We start from the raw sequence: 20,897 nt of genomic DNA, 5'->3' as shown, positions 1-20,897 counted from the left end.
GTCCCAAAACCACCATATGATTATGAGAGACGCCGTAGCGGAGGGCTCCGGAAATTTTGACCACCTGGGGTTCTTTAACGTGCACCCAAATCTGAGCACACGGGCCTACAACGTTTCCGCCTCCATCGGAAACGCAGCCGCCACAGCCGGGATTTGATCCCGCGACCTGCGGGTCAGCATCCGAGTACCTTAGCCACTAGACCACCGTGGCGGGGCATCCATCGAAATAAGACCACGAATGCCGGGATCAAGGCCACGACCTTGGATTCCGCAGCCGAGCTCCGTAAGTGCCGCTGCACCATAGCATAGCGGCAGACGGTCTTATTCGTTTATAAAGAATGGATACTTTAGCGCACGCACACACACACACACACACACACACACACACACACACACACACACACACACACACACACACACACACACACACACACACACACACACACATATATATATATATATATATATATATATATATATATATATATATATATATATATATATATATATATATATATATATATATATATATATAGAGAGAGAGAGAGAGAGAGAGAGAGATGTGATACGGCGCGAACAGGTCCGGTCAATATCGGCACCTCGCGCAACCTTCTTCCGAATGACTGCAGCTTGAAGCATGCACGTGCCGGTCTTCTGTTTTCTGCGTCTCGACGGCCGACGATAAGAGCGTTGCCGTCGATCGACCTGTAGCCGCTTCCGACTAGTTAGCATTCAAATGTCGGCGCACCTTGTTATGTTTATACACCGAGCAGCAGGTTCTCTCTACGGTTCGCTTCTCTCGTTTCTCTCGTGATATGCAAATCACGTTATTCTGATTTCACTGCCGCGCTGTTTATATCGCAAAGGCTTCTGCGGGCAACACACGGCTATCGCGGAGGAATAAGACCGTGTGCGAAGGCTGTTATTGCTGAGAGGCTCGGCTCGTTTAGATAAGTCGACTTCGAGTCAGGATGTAGTCGAGACGAGCCTCGAGATTGAAATCGCCATATATATCCGCTGACTACGTATACTTTTGTGCGGAGATCAGGGCACATGTGGACGTCGTGTGCAGAGACAACCGGAAGAACTGTGAGGTGCCTCCTGCTTGAGCTTGAGTTCATTCAAGTGCCACATTTTGTATGTCAAACGGTTACACAGACAACTGTCCCCAATTGTAGACGCTTAAACCCGGATACTTCTTTAATACGCGCAACAAAGCTAGAAAAAAGTGGCTACGGATTGGCGGGTTAGTACTGATTGTCGTAATTAGCGATAACTCCGATAATACACACGAAATTGGAATCTACAACTGTGCGACAACTGTGTGTGTGTGTGTGTGTGTGTGTGTGTGTGTGTGTGCGTGTGTGTGAATTTTGAGCTTTTGGCCAGGGACCGGCCTCTATCAAACATGCAATTCGTACATTAAGATTCCCGCGATACATACACGTATACACATATCATCATGATTCGTTAAAACGGGACGAGGCGAGGGACCACTGCGAAACAGTCAAGGCAGAAAGGGAGACATAAGCGTCGATATTTGTTGAAATATAACAAGAGGCGGAACCAGTACAAGAAAACAATCAATAATTGATTGATTGATTTGTGGGGTTTAACGCCCCAAAACCACCATTTGATTATGAGAGACGCCGTAGTGGTGGGCTCCGGAAATTTTGACCACCTGGGGTTCTTTAACGTGCACCCAAATCTGAGTACACGGGCCTACAACATTTCCGCCTGAAAACAATCAAGAAATGACACATAATGGAATGGGAAGGAGAAGTGCAATAATGAAAGGAGAAGTGAAAACATATTCCCCTTTAACAGCGTAACCTCTCTCTCTCTCTCTCTCTCTCTCTCTCTCTCTCTCTCTATATATATATATATATATATATATATATATATATATATATATATATATATATATATATACATATATATAAAGAACACAAGCGAGTACACGTACGAAAGAGCAATACTTTTATGCCAACGTTTCAGCCGTGGCACGGCCTTCGTCAGGGAAGGCCGTGCCACGGCTTGATTCCCTGACGAAGGCCGTGCCACGGCTGAAACGTTGGCATAAAAGTATTGCTCTTTCGTACGTGTACTCGCTTGTGTTCTTTATACGTACCAGACCCCTTGAACTTCCTGCTGAATATACATATATATATATATATATATATATATATATATATATATATATATATATATATATATATATATATATATATAGAGAGAGAGAGAGAGAGAGAGAGAGAGAGAGAGAAATTCGCTCGCTCGTTGAGAACCGCACTAATTATGCACCGTGTGTTGATTCAATAAGGCACCCGGTGGTTTTACGGCACCGTGTTACGAAGGCGAAAGCCGTAGATTCAAACGCAAAAAGTGGCCGTCAGCGTCGGCGAGGTCAACAAGACTGCTGCGAAAAACCATCGTCACGTCATTACTTTAGAGCTAAATCGCCAGAATTTGTTACATCTTTCTCACCCATCGCGATTTCTGACTTATGGTGACGTCGTGTTGACACAATGGCGTCATCGCATGACGTCTTCGCTTGGTCAAAACACGGGCCGCTCCCAGAGGCCGTGGGAAATCAGGTGATCTACAGAGAACTCGCTAGGTCTCCGATCCAGCAGGCCATGCAAGACCACGAAAGATGCAGAAGGTCAGCGGGGGATCAATACAATCGTCTGAGGAGAAGCAACAAAAAAAAAAAAAGGATTTCGCCTTCAAGTCGTGTTACATAACTGCGTAAGGTGGCCGTCTGACTTTCGGACACTCTGGATTTCATTCTATCACGCAGTTAACGCCGACTGAGGCAAGTCAGCGTATGTGTACGGAAGGACAACAGTGGGCACACATTGTTGCGTTTCTGGAACTCGGCTGCGACTCCTGCGGCGAAGCAAGGTGTCAGGGAGGCATACTGCAGCCAGCGTGTACACATCTCTGAGATAAAGCAGTTGTCCATGAGATTAGATTTTTCTATACAAGTGCCATTCTCCATTGAGAGAAACATGTGTGAAGATTGTGATGTAGCTCGGCGATATGCCACCTGCATCGACTCACGATTATTCGGCTCATCGCACTTGTGCTGTCGGCGAACTCCCCGGCGAACATTGATTCGCTGCTCTGTTAGTGGCAATGACGGTTCGGTATGTTGTTTCATTGAGCGGGGATACAGAGCGCCACTCATTCAATGGAATAAATAACTGTGTATGTCAAGGGAGAAAAAAATAAAGCTCCTACAGCACAAGGTGAAATATTAAATTATGGAGCTTCTTTGTAGGCTAAGCAGGAATTACCTACTTGGTAAATATTGCGTCTCGTGAATTTTCGCTGCTGCGTGTACTACATTCCGTTCGTACATAGGATTGGGGTCAGTGGGCGAATATTTTGCTGAAAGAGGCAAGTCTACCTACCAGGAGATAATACAAGCATTCATGCGTGAGTGCTGTTCAGTGACGCGTTAGTAAGGCGGATTCGGTGAGTTTAACCCCATCATAATTTCTACATCTTTTGTGAGCACGTATGCGTGCAAACCAAGCCCACTATATACATAAAGAAAGATCGGACCTTCACGCCCCCCCCCCCCCCCCTTCCTAGCCTCTTTCTGCTTTTGTCCTGGAATGTTCCTGGCCGAACCCTTGCACGGCACGATTACACGCACGATCGCGAGAGCGTAGCGGAGTAGCATCACAGCGTGTTTTTACTATGTGTCAAACTGAAATCGAAAATTCTCATATGAGACACATGATACATATCGCATAACCTCGTATCAACATACGAGGACACATATACGATTCACATATGTTCATACGAGATTAATGGATGCGAGACATATGTGTCATATGAGATTATTCGATAGAAAAATTTTATACTATATATACATTGCCCAAAATATTGGCATTCTCACCTCACGTAAGCATAAACGGAGGCGCCTCGTCCTCCGTGAACAAGTCGCGCGTCATCCGCTGCATGTTTGGTTCTGAAAAGAGAAACGACAAAACAGAACATGAGACGATCGACACCCACTGCACATAAGGACAGAACATTACATACTAGACATTTGAAAGGCGAGAACACTTCCCCAGATCTCATAGTTTAGGTAAAATGACACGGCGTCCATCTATAAACGCGGGGACAAGGAAGCTCGAGCGAGCTTGTATGACATGACGGAATAACTTCACAGCGCCGAAAAACAAGGACAGACGAAACAGAGCAGACGCCCCTATAGCGCTGACTTGAAACTGAATATGTTATAAAAAGAGAGAGGGGAAAGAAGAAGCACATTATGTAGGTGGCGCAGGTGAGCGCACACTTACGTGGACGGCTCAATAAATGGCTATACACAAGACAGACCAAAACCACTGTGGTTTGAAACCAGATTTCTACAATGGACTAAACTCACAATCCAGCAGACTCAGTGAAGGTTGGCTGACACATGCGTCATCTTTCTGTTTTTTTTTTCGTTGTTAGAAACGCTTCGAGAATATCCCGTGTCTGTTTACTGTGGTGTCGAGTGGCGCTCACGCGCTATTCTCTACTTTTTTTTCGCTGTATATTTGTAATCAATTCCACTTCAATTCAGCGCTCGTGGTGTCTGCCCATGTTTTTCGGTGCTTCGGATTCCGTCAAGCACACGGAATAAAGATTAAACACGTGTTTAATCACCACTCCACTCCATTCAACCGGCTGTGTATACCTACTTTCATAAGAATATTTGTAGGTGCGGCCATATATTTATGCATGATTATATACAGCGAACAGGTTAAGATAAATAAGGTAATTAAGAGTGGTTTGGTGAAGAATCTGATGCGCCCTAACAGAGTACAAATTGTGTCCGCCGGGACAGCAGCAAAATAGAGTTGAACCGGGATATGACATGCGAAAAGAGGCAGCTCCCACGAGACGCAGCAGTTAACTATAATGCGACTATAATGAATTGACTACGATAATAATGATGCGACTATAATTACAATTGATCCTCGTAGCTCAAGCTGGTGCACATGTAACACTCAGGTCGACAAGCGCACTAATGGATCGACTCAGTCGCACTTATACCCACCGGTGAGTGTAGGATAAAGGTAGCTGTGTGCTGTTTCTACGAGTCTGCCTCCAAAACTGACCAGTATAAAAACAAGAAAAAAACAAGCGCACGAAGATAGCTTGAGCGAGTTGCGTTTATCTGCGCGGCTAATGGCACGGCGATCCGATACACGTGATTTTGGCGGTTTCGACCAGTACAGTATAATTACATAAACGAACAAAAAGGTTCTGTCTCCAAAATCACGCACGGTCGAATGCAGCCGGGTTAGTGGACCCTCTATGCGCGCTCCACGCTAGATGAGTTTACGACACTGAGCGAGCGGGACAGGGCTGTTCGTTTCGTTTTACCCACCCGGCATGAACTAGTCGTCTTCATATATACCCCAGAAAAATAGAGCCACTCCCGTGCGCCGCTGCACGAGACGTTTAAGCCCGCCGTTTGTTTACCTAATCGGCGAAGTCGCGAGCAGCTAGAGAAAACCGATTGCGAACGCGATTATCGGAGCGGAGAAGCCGACGGAGCATGCAGCGGAGGATCTCCATTACACGCCGCGATCCCCGCGAGCAGCAGACCGCACGCGAGAATGCTCTCCAGGCGACGCCTTACTGGAAGCCGCACCCGCGGGTTGGAAGGGGGGGAATTAAGACAGCAGCGACAAGAAAGACCGCGGCGCGGGGATTTAGAGTTAATCAGTCTGACGTCCATCTCAGTGAGTATACGCGCGCCGCGATCTCTATCTCGCGCTGTCAAGACGACCGAAGGCCCGTTCGTATGCAGCGCTTAAAATTTCGCTCGAAACGGCTCGCTCCAGTGGAAAGTGCGTTTACATAAGTCCCCAGAATGGTGCGCACTTAAAGACGGCACCGCGTAACGTCGGAGACTGTAAAGATGCCCCATCGGTCATCCGAAATGAAGCCGATCCCGAGAGATGCTCATGCTCGCTTTATCCATGGTGGCTGCTCGCGGCCTGCTTGTCGTGTGCAATCGTACATGCTTTACCCCATGTATCCATGCATGTCTCCCCTTTGGGCACAAATTATAATTTATTGCTGATAAGGTTTACACACTTAGGTGTGTTTTTTTCTTCTTTTACCCATTATAGAGAGCACTGTGTAGACTCCAGAGATAAAATCTTCGAATGCCAAGTTTCATCAATGCTGTCGTTGCGGTTAAAGCTAAGGTTGGCGCTGGTTGAATAGAAATTACACATAGTTTTAACGGACGCAGTTTACGAGGTGAAAAACAGAGCCACGACATACACTGCGACTTGTCTAAACAAGGTTTAAAGCATTCGAGAGCACGTCAATGATTAGGCCACCGCTTTTACAACCATAGCCGACATCACAGTAACACAATTAAATTTATTGTAATGTCGACCTACATACAGATCACTGGCGCAGCCGAGAGGGGGAAGGGGAGTGCGGTGTTTCACACCCTCTGGGAAATTTTCTATTTTGCATGTGTGTATATATACACGCACAAGTACAAACGCACGCACAGCCATGCATACCCCCCCCCCCCCCCCTCCCCTTGCTAAAAAGAGAAATACTATGGCCGCATCCTTAATACAGATGGTCCGCTGTCTCATGAAACGAACCAATAAAATGGACGGCGGAACGACCACCATCGTAGCGAAAGTAAGAGAAAAAAAAATTCCTATGAGCTGTTCTTGGGTCCGCTATAGGCAACTAAAAAACGAGCCTCTCTAACCGTTCCATGTAATTCCTTCTTTCCGAAGGAAGCAAAGTGCCGCTCCCTTGTGAAGTGGCTTCACAAGGTGCTGTTCTCAGCTGCAGGCAGAAGATGGTATTTGCACTAGGTGGCTATATTCGTTCACATTATTTTGCTAGTCACCACCAACTTTCACAATAATGATATCCGTACACGCCAGAACCGCCACATGATTATGAAGCAAACCATAGGGCTGCGCAAATTTCATCCATTTGGTGCTCTTCAGCTTGCGCTGACATCGCTCAATACACGCGCTCCTCCATCATTGGCTACATCGAAATGCGATCGTCGCGGCCTGGATGGAGCCCGCAACATCCGCGGACACCAGCAGAGAGCCGTGACCACTGTCCGACCGTGAGGCACAGCCCTCTCAACGCTTAACACGCCGAAATGGGTCGAGCGTCCCGACTCATTCCCTTACTAAACGGGACGTAATGACACAGCTGAAGCATTGCAGGGACGCCACGCTGACATTTGTCAATTGTAACGATCGACCACAGCCTGCGCTCACAAAGTGGCGGGTCCCCTTTGCGCTGAAACGCTTTATTTATACCACCAGCAGCTACATGAGGAGTGGTAAAGAGGGAGGCAGAGAATACAGCGCCGCTGACAGCGCATTTTCGACAGGAGACCAGCAATTCGGGAACTCAGCCTCCAGAATATCCACCTTCCGCATCTGCCCTGAAGTTCCGGACCGGCAACGTAGAGTACCGACACTGAGGAAGACGGAGATGCGACCTTTCGAAGTCAGAGCTGTTTAGCTTGGCTGCACAACCCGAGCACAGGTATTGTTTCCGAAACAATGAGACACGTGTGCTCATATACAATAAAGAACCCCATGGTGGTCGAAATTGCCGGAGCCCCCCCCCCCCCCCCCCCCCCCCTGCGGCGTTCCACACGGTCATAACGTGGTTGGGGGGCGTTAAGCCGCAACAATTATTTCTATTTTCCAAACAAGCTGTTTTTCAACAAACCCTTATTAAATCTGCTGTCCCATTTATAATTCGTTCTAAAAATTTTTCACGTTTGCAGAATTGCTGATCAAGCCAATATTTATCAGCGCTATATGTGTGCTGTTCTTTCTTGTGCCCTTCACCCCTCCCCAATCACACCCCATTATTGTTTTTGCGCTGTACATCATGTAACTCATCTATAGAAGTAAAAAAAAAAGGGGGGAACCTTTCAAGGGGCTCGTTTCTTTGTTAGACACACTCTATGAAACCAGCAGGTCATTAAGTTTAATTGTTCATTGGTTTCATTAGTTTCATTTTCAGATAAGTACGTTTTCATTCACACGTGCGCCCGGGGACGCACGTTTCCAGGACGTGAGCTGCATGGCAAATGACGCCTTCCTGCTCAATCAACTAATGTTCCTCGCAATTTAACAGTTAATTGCGCAAGTCACGAAGTCTATACAAGAGGCTGAAACTCCAAATAAGCCAAACGACAATTTTACCTACTTCGTAAACACCATGTTCCGGCAATATTTTTAAAAACCAGAGTACTTTGTTGTCCCTCCCATTTCTCATCCGACAACTGGGATAATGACATACGCAATTAATTACAGATAAAAAAACAATGGTGAATGCCACAGGTATAATGACGACGTTGCTACGAGACGCTGGTCTGGTATACACCTGACTGCTTTGACGTGCAAATAAACGCTCACGGGAGTTTATTCGCACGTCAAAAAACGTCACGTTGATAGTCCACGTTTATGGCTGTGGTTGTGCGCATGTAGTGTATTGCCGAGTATAGAAGCGCCAAAATTTTGACGGCCTAGTAAAGCATTCGGTTGCGGCTACCGACCTATCTCCTTCGTTCAAAGTCCAAATGGTTCTAGAAGCGCTGCCTTGGCCAGGAGTACATTCTAATTTGCTCCCCTCGTGTTATAGATATACATTTCACCACGTGTACCTTGTCCCTGAAGAAGGAGTATACTCATAGAACGGTCATTACCAAGCTCCACTCATGCGCACCAACGTTATTTAACTACGCCTTCTACCGTCACCAAGTGCACGCGTACAGTGTGCCTTTCTTTTTTTTTTCGACCGCCTTGCGCGCGCTGCAGTATGCCAGGACACACCTTGGAGCATGTGACGTTCGTGAACGACTTCACGCACGAATGCCCTCGGCTTCGAACGGCTTTTTCTCAGTTCGCCAGCGCGGAAGACGAGCCGCAGCGCCGCGGGCGGAGCGCGGCGGTGAGATTGGAGAGGCACGAAATCCTTTTCCTGTACAGCGGCGACACCGCCACTTAGCCAAGATGGATCGTTCTCGACGACCAACCTTCTCTCCTTTTTTATTACTACTATTTTTTTTTCATTCGGCGAGTGTGTGACTGGCCCGAAGCGACCGACCAAGGGAAAGAAGATCAAGAATGCCGAGCGCCAGTCGCGAGTGTCTCCGCTATCATCGTCGTGCAGCGTGAGCAATCCGAATCTTAACGCATTAAGCCTTCCTCTCTTCCATCCTATCCTCCTTTTTTGAACGCAATTCAATCTCCAGTGATGGTGCAAGAACCACGGGAGGGAGCACAAAGCTCCATTCTCGCTATAGTGAAACAGGTACGTCAGCTGCCTAATGAATGAATGATGAATGAAAAATTTAATAAATAGGTGCCCACATGAATGAAACCATTGAGACGCAGCTAGTATTTCATAACTACTGTAAAAAAAAAGAGAGCGAGAGAGTCTATGGTCGACGAGGCGTGGCCGTGGCCTCTCCCGACTTCCCAAGTCGTATCGGACTACATCAGCTGACGCCTGCCCGGGCTCTGAATTTATCTGAGGAGCCTAACATATTCGTTTGGATGAAACATTTCGAGAATGTGCGCATATACACAATCACAGAGTCCCAGGCAATGATTGGGGCATGAGGGACAGCGAAAGACGCATGGAATAAAAAATTAAAACCGCATGAATAGCAGCTAAACCAGAGGGGTAATGGCACTGCATTGCTCAACACGAGATTGCGCAATCCCAAAGGGAAGACAATGCAGGAACGCTCACCTACTTAGATTTAGGTGAACAATAAAAAATAATAAAATATGTAAAAAATGCGTGACCATATTTGAACAGGCTTCCCACAGTATACGGAATGCGACATAATTGCATCGCAGTTCTGGCACGTTTAATAGCGGAATTCCATATCTTAAAGTTTTCACTGGGTTCAACAGGCATTTGCTATCCCATAACAATTCAGTCGTCTCGTACACCAAGCGCTATGTGCAAAAAAAAACTTTCAATAACAAAAAATGACACGTCACAGAGGCGCGAAAGTTGCAGCATATTTCGAGGGCGTTGACCTAAGAGGCAGTCCTATACTTTGTCAGGGCGCACGATGTAAGTACTGAGCTTGTGACATATTTGAACCCCGACGCACAGGTAAGTGCACGAAACAAATGCGTCACAAGATGGTGCTCTGCGTCCTCGTCTTGCTTTATTTAGCCTGGTATGCTGAGAATGCAGACGAGGAGCGTCTGTAACATTTCGCACCCGAAGCACGTACTCTCGACGGAGACCCAACATAAAATGCGAGCTCTCAACACATGCACGCGGCGTGTCCAAGGTCTGTTGCTTCCTGGTGCCGTGACTGCACCAACAGAAACATCGCTAGGTTTTTTTCCCCGGAACAACACTCTAGCAACGCTGCGGCTAAGCGAAGCCTAATGAGCGATCCTTCCGTGTACCTCGAATCGTCGAGATGTTTGACCCAGCGTCATCATGGGGCCAGCGCTCGTTTAACGACTTAATGTCTTAAGCTACCGCGGACGCCTTCTCGCCCGAGGCGCGCCTTTGCGATGCCAACACGCCGTTGCTGTAGCAGACTTCACCTCCTGATTATGTAAACACACGCACAAGCACGCACGCACGCACGCACGCACGCACAAGCACACACACACACACACACACACACACACACACACAACAGAAAATGGGGGAGGGGGTGCGCTGGCCGCAATGACATTGATGTCCACTCGATACCTACAAATGCTCGTCGTCAATTGTATAGTCACAACGAAACACGTGTTCGAATTCCTAACCAAATGGCGCCATTATGATCTCGAAGACGCGAAACAAAAGAGAAAACTACATACAGAAACACAGGATGACCTCCACATTGAGCTAGCTATTCAGAGAGAATAGAAAGCGAGTGAGACAATGACGAATTCGCAACAATTCACAGCAGTGAGAACCTAACAACCAGTTGGCACAACTTGTCTCTTTTTGCTCCCTTACCATGCCGCGTTCGTCAAGCGTCCTTGAGAGCTCGTTACGGAATGGGCCTCCTACGGTGATTAGAGGAGTATACACGCATGCTATTCTTACACAAATGAGAGCGACCCGCTTTCAGGCGGCCACTGGGCTTACGACGACGCTTACGCTAAGGTGACTAAATGCTGATTACCCACGACTTTTCCCACAGCCCGTCAGCGTCAAACATGTCGTGAGCGTCATCATTTGTTTTGCGAATCATTCCCGTGGCTCAAACGTTTACTCAAGCCTTTTTACAATGAACATATACGAGCTGTAACGAGTGTCACAATTTTTTTGCACAACATTTCCTTTTGGTTAAACGTTCACTAAGTTTCTGACAGCTCGTTAGCCTAATATAGCCCCCTTATGTATACGAGCCACCTACTGTTGCTTTGTTATATATCCAGCGCCGTGTTACGGACTGACAATGTTGTAACTACTGTCGGACGCGAAAATTCCAGGGCTTCATGAGTACTCATTGTTCGGCTACGGCGAGTGAAACGTATATGTATGAGAAGATGGGCGCGACAAGTCCCCTTCTTCAGAGAACGCTAACTGCGATTGGCTGATCCATGCACTACAGTGAAATGCTCAGGGTCCTTTATAGACTACCGCAAGGTGCACGCATAAACGACGGCATGCATGCAGCACGACTACGTGACGGTACGTCACACTAAGCCTAGTCACGAGTGCCCTGGTCAGGAAACATTTTGAGACAACTGTATTAAGCACTTTGTATCAATCGGCGAGTGTCAGCTTATCGCCTACGAGATTGTGCTGTACACTTCGTTAAAAATTGTTTATCTTAACTGTTTGTCTTCCTTTTCTTTATAAAAAATACGACGCTCACAAGATTATTCACACAAGACGAGCAAGTGTGGACCGTACGGTACGAATAATTTTATTTAATGACCCGGAGAAGTATCAGCTCTTAAGCTAACGACCCCGCGGGCCGCTGCCACGTGGAGACAGACATATATGGCCAAACCGGAGCATCGCAGGCGCTCTGGACAGCCCAAAGTTGATGCTGAAATTCCGAGCTCTTGAGAGCCGAGCTTCATTTCATGCTCTGTGAGGTCCTCATCCGCACATAACGAGGGGCACCGCCAAAGTATGCGCTCTATATCGCAGCGAGGGCACTGCGAGTGTGTGATTATTCAAAAATAGCCAGATGCGGCGAGCTTTTGACGAATCGCAACCACAAAGACACCTCCTGTACTTAGCAGATAAATATACAGTGCACGCACCGTCTGAGACCATTGTAGAAGCCAAGCAAACAAAAAAAATCGCCAGGCCTGCGCGGAACACGCAGCACAGCGAAAGCTGGAAGAGCGGCCTTTCACAGCCTTTTTTGAACAATCGTTGGGTAAATGGTAGAAGCACACTTGCTGGGTACCCACTACGCCATAAATAAGTATACTTTCTGTGTATACTAGGCCGCCATCCTTCGTCATACTTCGGAGAAGCGTGGTATCCGGTAAACACTTGAAACGAATTTCGTGCGAATTTTGCGTTTCATGCAGGGGCTGACGACGATGAAAAATCTCGCCTGAAGTGGGTATGCGCCACAGTTAATAGGTGATGAAAAACAGGCTTTCTGAAGGTGTTGGAGCGTTGGATGACCCACTCGTTACGCTATTCCCATTGTGTGACATCTGGTCGTTCCTTCGATGATCGAAAACGCGTCATTACTCATCGAGAAAAGCTTGAGTGGGAGCTAGTTGGAACATACTGCAGGAAAAGGCTGCACTGCAAAGTTTAGGACAGAAAACTGGACTGGCACAGGGAAATCGCATCTGTATAACAACTGAAGTTGATTGAAATAAATAGCAAAAAAAGGTGGAGTAACATACAAGGGGGTAGGCACTGCGGATCATGCGTTGTTTGCTTGCAGTGCCAACCCTCTTGTATGTTACTCCACCTTTTGCTTTGCTATTTGTTTCAATAAACTTCAGTTGTTAGATGCACTTTTCCTGTGCCAGTGCAGTTTTTTGTCCTCAACTTTGCAGCGCAGCCTTTTCCTGCAGTCATTACTCAACTTAACGCGGTTACTTTACCTACATCAAGCCTGCCCAAGGCCAGTTTGGAAACGAGTTCCAAGCACCAGCGTAGCTCAGTGGTAGAATACTGGGCTGGCACGTAGCGGACTCAGGTGCGAATCCCACCGGGTCCTTAGCGTTCTTTATTTACACTGAGTTTGTAAACTTCAATTACTAATACTAAGGACAAAAGCATTGTTAGTGTTCGCGGCAGTGCGTAGCGGTTAGAGTCACCGGTTCAATCACGGCCGCCACATTCGCATTTTGACGGAGGCGAAACGCTATGAGGCCCTTGTATATATATAGTTCAATTTGGGTGCACGTAAAATAACCCCAGATGGTCGAAATTTTCAGGAGCGCTCCACAACGCTGTGCCTCATAATGATATGCGTGGTTTTGAGGCTTTAAAAAACTTCCGATATCATTGCTGCTGATAATTGCGAACGGGTGGCAACAAGAATTGATTGATTGATATGTGGGGTTTAACGTCCCAAAACCACCATATGATTATGAGAGACGCCGTAGTGGAGGGCTGCGGAAATTTCGACCACCTGGGGTTCTTAACGTGCGTGGCAACAAGAAGCAGAGCGTCGTAGAAAAGATGGAGGAAGTTAAGCACGAGCAGTCGAATAAACATGGACGTTCTTGGTGTGTGGGGTCCGTTATTTCTTATTGTCCATCTCTCATTTAATTTTTGCCCTTTTTCAATATAGTTTCAAAACCGTGAGCTAACAAATTAACAGTATTTCGTCAGAACTACCCGGTTCTTCGCCAATAGCCTAGCGTGGGTGTGTGCCTCAGTTTCCAGGCAGTTCCTTCCTTCCTTCTTGGTGTGGGGCTCGGGTCTTAATTACGCGACATTATTTCTGGTGCAGAAATCCCCCGGTAACGATTATTGAAGCAGTGCTAGTGCGATATTTGCTCGCGTTGCTGCACCATGTGCGTCTATCATATTGACATGATCGACGTTAAACCCCCCATATAAATAAATCGCGTTTCTGCACTACGACGTGCGTGCAAATCAAGGAAGTCGACATAGTAAGAAAAATAATGACGCCCATGCGAAATGTGCTTCGCAAATCCTTACCGGAGACTGCAGTTTTAGTTGTCATGTGCAACCTCGCAGAAACGCCCAAGAGCCACGACGGCAGCGTTAAAAAATCAAACGTTCCCGATCATTACCGGTCGATAAATAGCTGAGCGGCATTCCACGGCGGCGAACGGCTGCGCTATAGGCTAAAACACGGAGTGCTTTTGTGACGCCTTTGAGCACGCCTCCTTGAGCGGCCCATTCCTGTAGCTTAAGTACACACGCATGACCACGAAACGCGACGCAAGCGGCCGATTACCGCCTTGAAACGCTCCGAATTCCTTCGACAAACGTGGCTCATCCAGCTTTCGGTCGCATGCATACCTCTCGAAGTGGTGAAATCGCGCCATCTCGAAAAACCTGCGGGAAAAGCCAAGTGGACGCGAAGCCGCACCTCGAAAAGCGCCGTTAACGGGCCAAGCTGGTACTTAATGTGTAATCGAGAAAGCAATAAAATGAACCAACCGCCCGTACCTATGTAGCTATGTCACATAAAAGACAGCTCTTAGCACGCAAATGTTCCTATTTTCGTGCAGTTACTTCTTTTTCATCTTAAGATATGCTTAAACGACGTCTTTACGTCTTTTTGAACTTCCAGCAATCATTATCATTTGTGCATGTATCTTCTGACGTTCTTGGACATTCTTTTCCTGGCATGGTCTTCACTGTACGTAAATTCTATATAAAAAAAAAAAAACGCCCGTGTTGACTATGGCGAGTACCACAACATTGTGAAAGGAAAAAAAAAACCGCGCTATGAAACTACGGGAAAAAGATTGAAACAGAAAGGCCGCTTCACGACATATATACTAGGTTTTTATTTTTTTAATAAGGCAATAAAACAAATCGTTGCAACCAAGGCCATATCACCACCTTTCCCGCTGAGAGAGACGGATGAGAAGGCCTGGAAAGAAAGTAAAAGCAGAAACAGAGGTCCTGTATGCTGCCCTCTGTATAAGTACGGGGTAGCTGAAACGTAATACCAATATCTGGTGTTTTACGTGCCAAAACCCTGACATGATTACGAGGAACGCCGTAAGGAGGGCTCCGAAAATTCCAGTCGTCTGGTGTTCCTTAACGTGGACCGACATTGCACAGCCCACAAGCCTCTAGCATTCCACCTCCATTGAAACGTGACCATCGCGGCCGGAATCGAACCCGCGACCATCGAGTCAGCCGCCGTGCGCCGTAAGCACTGCATTGTCTTTCACGGCGGACGGATATTGAAAGATGATGAAGTAGAAAACGACAACAATGACACGCATTACAAACCGAGCGCACTGTATAGAGTGCCATAACGTTAGATGACTTCAGTACCACACCGAAGAGATCCGCCTGTGCGGATCTGTATGTTTTTATTTTTAACTGAAACAGTGCTTTGACCACTATCGGCTGTACTACGTGTCACGTCGACAATGTTCTCTGGGTGTGGGTCTTTCCCACGTCAAGCGAGGACAGTCACACTGCTCTTGCTGAAGGGTCTCCTTGCAATCACAGTAATCACGAAAAAAGGCTTTTGTGGGCCATTCCGATGCGACAGGCAAAAGACTTGATAAACACCACTCTTAGCCGCAGCGTAAGAGGCAAGGCATTCTTGCGTCAGCGTAAAGTCCGCATGGCAAGCGCACTGAAGCGAAGCGAAGTGTCCGTGTGGTGTGGCCGATTGCATTGAAAGCCCGAGGTGTCCTACATCAAGATCGTGACACCCCGTGCGGGCACCCGCAGTTTTTTAGTAGCACTTAAACCGAACATGTCGAAGCGGGGAGAAATTTTAAGAGGGTCATTCTTTTGGAAAACGAACCAGCGATGCAAGTGAGATGCTAGTGCCATATATAGGCCTCGGTGTCTAACTGTATATACCAGACTGCCGAGTACACTCCCGCTTTATTCTGTGGAGTAGACCACGCAGAATTTTTTTGTGGACCACACCAAACTACACCAAACAGCACCACGCTGAGCCTAGTGCGATATAGCCCAAACAGCCCACCTCTACCGACGACGGTTTTTTTCTCTTACGAAAGAAAGATTGAGGGTGATTATTCCGTGGTCTGGGCCACGAAATAGGCGCCATGCCCTACTTCCTTTACGACAGCTCCTGTCGCAAATCGTCGCATTTCGGTGGAGGAAAAATGATAGAGGCCCGTGTGCCGTGCAGTGCACTTCAAAAAAAAATAATAAAGATAAAAAACACAACTCGGCTGCAATTTCCAAAGTCCTCCACTACGGCGTCCGGCCCCGATAATGATATTGTGGTTTCGGGACATTAAACCCTAGACATTATTGTTATCTCTCGCGGATCGCAAGGTTCACCTGCAGTGCTGCGAATGTGTCCGGACTAAGGATGTATGTCCGGCAATATGGCGCCGAGGTAGTATATATAATATCGATGCGAGATTGAACACACGTATGCCTGAAAGGTTCGAAATGCGAAGCCCACCATTGGTATGCTGGCTATACTCTGACATACCAAAGTAGATAAGCTCGCAACGTTTACTTGAAGCAGCATAAGCAAGGCGTTTATTAACAAATAACAGCGCTCCTAAAAAACTTATAGAGCTGACCTATCCCATGCATAAGTAACTTTAACCATAAAAGTGCATTAGGATGTGCGCGGGAGAGACTCTAAGATTGGGCAACTCTCCTGACGGTGCGGGCACTGCCACAAATCTTCCAAAACACGCCCACACATTCGCGAGAAGGGAACTATAACAACAAAGGAAAGCGGTGCTAAAAATTTCTGGCCCTCATCTGTCGCGAGCGTATACACTTCAGCCACTTTCACAGCTGTACATACATTAGTGTCATGCGGAAAAGTGCCCTGAGATTGGCAAGAGACATTTTTTGCTGATTTAGTAATAATTTCAGACATTTGCGACCATACAAGTACTGGTAATTATAAGGTGCGTATAAGCGTATGCACTTAAAGGGGTCCTGAAACCCTTTTTTGATTAACCATGGAATTAATTCACTGGAAAAGCGTATTGCCTCACAAATTCAGCGCCGCGAAAATTTTAAGAATGGGTCCGGTACGAGCGGAGTTACAAAGATTTGCCACACGCTGCAATCGCATTCTCTCTCCCGACGGAAGCGCTGGAAGCTAAGCAGGGAGGAATGGGATGGGCAAGCAAAAAACGTCACGCGTGCCTCATGACCTTGAGCACTTTATTTTTTTTTCTTCGAATACGCGGCTTCTCAGTGCGATCGCGCGCGCATGCGTGGACAAGTGGGCGGCCTCTCACGGCGATCTCTGTAACGACCGAGAGCACCATGTTCAAATCAGCCAATGGCTGATAGATGGGCAATATACACGTGTGATTTTTAAGCATCTTCCGTCATTTGTCGAGGGAAGAGAAAACAATTTTTAGCTGGCTTTGATAATTGATTGTATATTCCCGGCCGCGTGCTGCGCTATAACATTTGGGTCGCGTGTTCTCGGAAGCCTCTGCTACCGATCAGCTGCGTTTTCTGACCATGCTCAAAAAGTGTTGCAGGGCCCCTTTAAGTAACAAAGTTTGTTACGTCTAGTGAGAACTATAATATGTTCTCGCCGATATTATCTGCTTGTGGCGAAAGTGGCTTAAGCGTTTTATACTCGATGGATCAAGGACATAAAATTTGATAAACACGACTCTTTGTAATTATTACTATTTTATTTTACCGGTGGCACCAGCGCTCTTGTCCGGGTGATTTATGAATGCTCCCTTTTGGCAGAATATTGCTTAAAATGCGAGTCTTTCGAGCTAACCTCAGTTTACTTGTTCGAATGACACTGATGCATACGGCGGTCTAAGCGACCGAAGTGTTCAGCACGCGATAAGTGTTCAGGAAATTTTAGAACTGCCGTCATTTTTTATCACTACGCAGCTTCCTTTGCCTTATTCCGTTCACAGTGACAGGTTTACCTGCCACTGATATTAATATTTGCATATGTCAGTGATTAATGGGGGTTAACGTCCCAAAACCACGATATGATTATGAGAGACACCGCAGGAAAGGGATCGGGAAATTTCGACCACCCGGGGATCTTTAACGCAAACCTGAATCTAAGTACCCGGGAATTTGCACCTCCACCTAAAACGCGTGCACGGGTATACGTACCGCTGCCGGGATTAGACCACGCGAATAGCGGTGAGCAGTTGAGCAGCGTGACCACTACATCACCGCGACGGGCGTGCTAAATGTGGACTTCGCATTCACATTTTCAATGTGGTATCAGTGCAGCTTGATGCCCTATGGCCAGACATAACCTACTTGTAACAAGCGAATATTGTGCGAGAGAAGCTCTTGTCATAGGAGGGGGGCGAAGTGGCTATTCTCTCAGGCAACAGAATAAGCCCCTTGAATTGTCGTCAAGAAAAGGAGCATGTTAATGTAGCGCAATCTGGTTCGCACGACCCACATTACAAGTTTATTACGGTATCCTCCACAAAATAACGCTGAAGTTTATTTTGTTATCTGGTGCAAAGAATAGAGTTGAACCTTGTTTGTTGTGAGGTCTGGCCCACCGAATGGGGTACTGCCGAATACGGGACGGCCACATGAATCTGCTGTATCGGACAGAGGTTGTCTCCTCGTCGGCACCTGGATTCCTACCTTCTTTCCCAACCCCTCATTCATCTCTGCCCGCAACAAAACACTGAAAGCGGTATAGCGACGAGAAAACAACCACCCGTATTGTGCGTCACTCCAGCCGTAATCACCGCTTTCGAGCCAGCTCGTTCTGCGAACCGTTCTTTAAGGAGAAGTCGTTTTTCTATCCACGTCGCAGACGCGCGGAAGCGGGCTCGTTCGTTTCGAGCTGCGATATACTGTGTCGCACACAGCCGTGAATATATATACGGCTCAAACTAGAGTGAGTGTTCACTGTCATGAACAGCGGATTTGATCTCTTTTAGCGCTACACCGCTAATGTTTTTTTCGAGGTAAGTCGGTCTTCACTTGTTTAAATGGGCTCGGAAAAACAAAACTTGGACTATCTGCCCGAATCGCCCCGCCGCGGTGGTCTAGTGGCTAAGGTACTCGGCTGCTGACCCGCAGGTCGCGGGTTCCATTCCCGGCTGCGGCGGCTGCATTTCCGATGGAGGCGGAAATGTTGTAGGCCCGTGTGCTCAGATTTGGGCGCACGTTAAAGAACCCCAGGTGGTCGAAATTTCTGGAGCCCTCCACTACGGCGTCTCTCATAATCATATGGTGGTTTTGGGACGTTAAACCCCACAAATCAATCAATCTGCCCGAATTGAATCTTGATGGTGTACGAAGTAGCAGAGTTGTGCACGGGAGGCGTCACGAGATGAACAGCGCGCTAACGCGGGTGCTGCAATCAGCGCTGGAAGATTCGTTTGGAGCGATGGCTGGCGTAGGTCTTGTAGGTTACGTTAGGCGCGCGTCAGGTTTATTGCGCGTGAACCGACGAGTCGGCGGTGTAGCGAGCGGCGGTCCCGGCAGGTGTTGCAGGCGAACGGACGAGGCGGCAACTGCGGGCGCCACGGCGAGCGCGCGGCAGGCGAGGGAGAGAGTGACGTCAGCGTGCACTGCAAGGGGAGCGCGATATCAACGCGCAGCAGCGGCGTGACCTACTTGGCACAGCGCCAACACGCGTGGCGCGTTCATACGGAGGGACAGCGTTACATTGGATATAGTTAAAGAGCTGCTTCGCATCTAAAGCATACATGAATGCATCGCAGCCTCCAAACGCCCCCCGCAAGGCAACGACCGAAGAAGGAACAAACGTTTGAAAACTTCACCATGACGTCATGGGTCATCATAATCAATACTCTATGTCCACTGCACTTCAAGGCTCCACCCAAGTACCTGAAGATCATCCTGTCCTGTTGGAGAACTTGTTCTATTTCATGCGTTCAACGTTTCTTAATTTCACCGCAAACTCCTTGCCGTACTCGGTGGGATGTCGCACCTCTTGTTATCCATTCTGACACTCTAAGTGGCCATTGGTTATCCGTCCTCATAACGTGACCTTTCCAAGTCAACTTTTCTTCTCTCTCAGCTTCCTATCTTTTAAGATATCGCACAATCCTCTTTGTTCCATGAAACATTCTTCTCTTATCCTATATCTAAGAATAACGCCAATGATAAAGGAACTCAATTGCATGACGCATCTATATAAGTTCTCTTGCAGGCACAGGACAGCGGTGCACTTGCACTCCAATGTTGCCAACGGGTATACATTGTGTAGGCGACAGTAGTAGGTGCGAAGACCTTGGTAGTTTTTATTTACGTATGTACTCATTTTGTGCGGCGCTTTCTGACTATTATGAAGTGGTCTTATTCCAAAAAACGTAGCTTGTATTATCGTGTTCCGCATAAAAAGAAAAAAAAAAGGAAAAGGAGCTGTTTATTTCACGCCCTTCACATCCACCTTATACATGCGCAACAAACACGACTCATCTTGCACGTGGTTTCGTTCCAATATACGTAATTTCTTTTTCTGTAAGCAGGAGTGCAATAGCCGAAATACAAATGAAATCAATTTTTCGAGCAGCAAAATGTTTCTTTTAGATTACTAAAATCCAAATTTGGAACAGGTTACGACAAAAATAACATGCATTTTTTATGAAAGACCAAACTTGGAGCAGTATAAAAAAGAAGGCTTATATTTATAAAAGAATATGTATAAACAGTTCAACATCACCCCAGTCGTGCAGTGTAACCGTGGACGCAGTCCCATTTCAATAAAAGTAGTACATTACACCACCCCACTGAGCAAACAATGG

At 47.0% G+C, this 20,897-nt stretch overlaps 1 protein-coding gene across 2 annotated transcripts in view; it reads right to left on the bottom strand.

The window, feature by feature from the left end:
- Positions 1–20,897, bottom strand: part of Vang (Strabismus domain-containing protein Vang) — a 154,598-nt gene that overhangs the window by 38,044 nt on the left and 95,657 nt on the right. For both annotated transcript variants that reach the window (XM_037423567.2, XM_075893838.1), the window contains one exon: positions 3,914–3,985. The gene's annotated coding sequence lies outside the window, so the exon portion shown is untranslated. The remainder of the gene's footprint in view (positions 1–3,913; positions 3,986–20,897) is intronic.

Source organism: Rhipicephalus microplus, chromosome 4, assembly GCF_043290135.1.
Source record: "Rhipicephalus microplus isolate Deutch F79 chromosome 4, USDA_Rmic, whole genome shotgun sequence".
NCBI lineage: Eukaryota > Metazoa > Arthropoda > Arachnida > Ixodida > Ixodidae > Rhipicephalus > Rhipicephalus microplus.
The sequence above is the reverse complement of the archived record's forward strand: the minus strand, read 5'-3'. Positions and strand labels throughout refer to the sequence as shown.